Source organism: Silene latifolia, chromosome X (genome assembly GCF_048544455.1).
Source record: "Silene latifolia isolate original U9 population chromosome X, ASM4854445v1, whole genome shotgun sequence".
Taxonomy (NCBI): Eukaryota; Viridiplantae; Streptophyta; class Magnoliopsida; order Caryophyllales; family Caryophyllaceae; genus Silene; species Silene latifolia.
Genome location: NC_133537.1, coordinates 92,344,035 through 92,347,427, shown reverse-complemented (window position 1 = coordinate 92,347,427; position 3,393 = coordinate 92,344,035). Strand labels below are relative to the sequence as shown.

At 41.2% G+C, this 3,393-nt stretch overlaps 1 non-coding gene across 1 annotated transcript; it reads left to right on the top strand.

The window, feature by feature from the left end:
- Window positions 1–1,660: 1,660 nt before the first annotated feature.
- On the top strand, window positions 1,661–1,769 carry LOC141625616 (small nucleolar RNA R71). The gene has a single exon (XR_012535386.1). It is a non-coding gene; the product is annotated as a small nucleolar RNA R71 (small nucleolar RNA).
- The last annotated feature ends 1,624 nt before the right edge of the window (window positions 1,770–3,393 follow it).

The window sequence follows — 3,393 nt, the reverse complement described above, 5'->3', positions numbered from 1 at the left end:
GAACGGGAACATCCTCCAACACCCCCAGTGGGTGCTTAACTGATCTATCGGCCATCTGAAGTGTCATATTAGTAACTGTCAACGGGCCCATATTTAATTTCTTACAGACAGAATATGGCATAACGCTGACACTAGCTCCTAAATCGCAAAGAGCTTTACTAATAGAAAGATGACCAATATGATAAGGGATAGAAAAACTTCCTGGATCCTTCAATTTAGGTGGTGTATTAATTGGCAACATGGCACTGCACTTCTGAGTGTAAGCAATAGTTTCCACCGCGTCAAAGGATCTCTTCCTTGTCAAAATCTCCTTCATGAATTTTGCATAAGCCGGCAGTTGAGTAATTAATTCAGTAAAAGGGACACTTACCTGTAGATTCTTCACGACCTCCATAAACTTACCGAACTGCTTATCCAGCTTAGATTTTTGTTGTCTATGAGGAAAAGGTAGTGCAATGGTTATGGGCTCGGCTTGCTTGACCTTAGAAACAACTTTTGAAACACCGTCAGCTGTCGATTTTGGTTCCTCGATCGACCCAGGGGTGACTCGATCGAGCTGGCTGGATCCTCGATCGAGTCGCCTGTGACTCGATCAAGGAACCCCTGCAGGTTCATCTTCTTCGTCTTTTTTACTTTTATCGTCAGCTCGTGTTTCAACTTCGTCAGGTTCTTTTTCATCATCACTAAGCTCCAAATTACCCAATCCTTTGGGATGCATATAAGGGACTTCATCAACAGTAACGGGTACTTCATTCTCAAGGCTTTGTAGGTCGGGATTCATATAAGAAGTACCGCTCCTCAGCTGAATAACATTAGCTTGCTCATGAGCTTGTTTACCTTGAGGAGGAAGACCTACGGCCTGTTTTGATGGATTTTGAAGTGCCATCTGAGTCACTTGAGTATCTAGCATCTTGTTATGGGCAATCAGCTCAGAAATTTGAGCCGTCTGCTTCTGCTGCATTGACAAAGTTTGTTGCAAAAGATTGCGCAACTCTGCCATCTCATTGTTCGGAGCTTGTTGAGTAATTTGTTGAGGAGTTTGCTGAGGAGGCTGTTGATATTGATTGTTGAACTACTGGCCTCCTTGATTTTGCCTCTGATATCCCCCTGGCGGTTGATTACCGCGATTGTTAGGAGGGATATAAACATTCTTTTGCGGTTGTGACTGCTGCGGGTTTTGTACATTCTGACTGGACCATTGAAGGAATGGGTATTCCTTCGTTCTTTCATTGTAAAAATTGGAGAAGGGTGTACCTTGTGCACCCTGTCTGTAGGCCTGAACGGCATTAACCTGCTCCAATGTACTCATGCAATCAGCTGCACCATGACCGTCTAAACCACATCTAGCACAAGTCTCCTCTACTTGCTGACTCATGGCATGAACTCTCTCCTTACTACCCAATGATTGGGTAGTCTTTATCTCAAAATCTGGGAAATAGTCTCGGTTTGTGCCGCCAGGGCACTATCAACACCGGTACCTCGCGTGCTTCCCCTAGGATTTCCATACCTGGCGGTATGGGTAGCAATCTGATCAATTAACTTCCACGCGTCACCATCATTGGTGTTATCTTGAAACCTCCCATTAGCAGAAGAATCCAAAAGGGCACGATGATCGTCAAACAACCTGTTATAAAACTGGTTGCAAAGAAACCACTTCGGGAAACCATGATGGGGAACTGATCAAACTAAACACTTGAAACGAGTCCAAGCTTCATTCAAATATTCAGTAGCTCCTTGCTTGAAACTAGTAATTTGATTCCTCAAAGCATTAGTCTTTTGAGGTGGAAAGTACCTCTCGTAGAAAGCAAGAGCCAAAGAATTCCAGTCTGTAACTCCTTCAGTATCCATATCCATATCTCTCAACCACTCAGCAGCTCCATCTTTCAGGGAGAAAGGAAAGAGCACCTGCTTAACCTGATCTTGTGTCACTCCAGCTATTAATGGAATAGAACAACAGTAAGTGACAAATTTTTCCATATGCGTCGCAGGATCTTCAGCAGCTATCCCTCCAAACATATTTCGTTCCACCAGATTGATATACGATGGCCGAATCTTAAAAGTTCCATTGGTAGTAGTGGCCAGCTTAAATCCTAGTGGGATAGAAGCTAAGGTCGGCTCAGAGTGACTGGCTAGAGTAGGCATGATGGTAGTTTTGGGAATATCAGTCGTGACTGGAATTTCAGGAATAGGAATTTCGTCCTCTTCCTCTTCGTAGGACCGATCGGCTGTCTCGGTTGAGCTCGTCGTTTCAACGTCAAGTATACTCAAGTCTTCTACTTGACCCACTTCTTGATTAAATTTTCGTCTGTAGCGAAAAGTCTTTTCTGGTTCAGGATCAAAAGGAATAATCTCGGACTTATTAGACCTGGGCATAAACGGAACTAACAAGAAAAGTGTGAGAACGGTCTCAAGGAACTGGGTTCCCTGAGACAAAAAGACAAAATAAACACAAACAGACTAAACAATTGTTGCCTCCCCGGCAACGGCGCCAAATTTGATATGGCTAAAGTCGTATCACCAAACCAAAGTAAATCTATCTCAGGACTAACAAGAATAGCTAGCAGTAAGACAGGTATCGAATCCACAGGGAGGCGGTAAAAGCTAAGTCTGTAATTATTTAAGTTGTCTAAGAGTAACCAATTTCTGGGGATTTTGTTTGGTTTTGATCAAATAAACTAATTGCAAGTAATTAAATGAAGGTTTTAAGCGCTAATATTAAAGGTCTAGAATTCCGGTTCACTAGGTCAATTATTTGGGGATTATTAATCAATTTCTAAATCTATCAAGTTGTTTAAGGTCATAAGATCGGTCGACTCAATTATGCCCTTTAGATCGATTCTAACATGCGGTCGCTATAATTAGATACAATCTATTTGATTATCGCAACCTATATTAATTCTAACCCGGTCGGCGATAGGATTAATTCGCTACACTAATTAATAACTCAGGCCTCAAGTTAATTAACTAGAACAAGTACAATAATCAAACAACAGCTTAAGCGATATCAATAGCAATTAATCAATTTTCCTTTTTAATTAACCTAGATCCCATTCATCCTAGATGAGGAGATTAGCTACTCATGATGACAATAACAACAACAATGATTAAAAATGAAAACATGATTAAAAGCATGGAACAATAATTGATGAACATAAAACAATGAACGATTAATTAATGAGGAAAGATTAGTACCGTCACAATGAAGAAATTAGGGTTCTAAGGAAATATCCAGCAGTATGAAAGTAAAATAAAACGTAGTCTAAGAATAAAACACGAGTTTCTAATTTATAACAAAAGATAATCGTTTTAGGAAAATCCGGAAAAAAGTCTGCCAGAGAGGTTCCTCGATCGAGGACAGCTGCTCGATCGAGCCAGTGATGACTCGATCGAGGA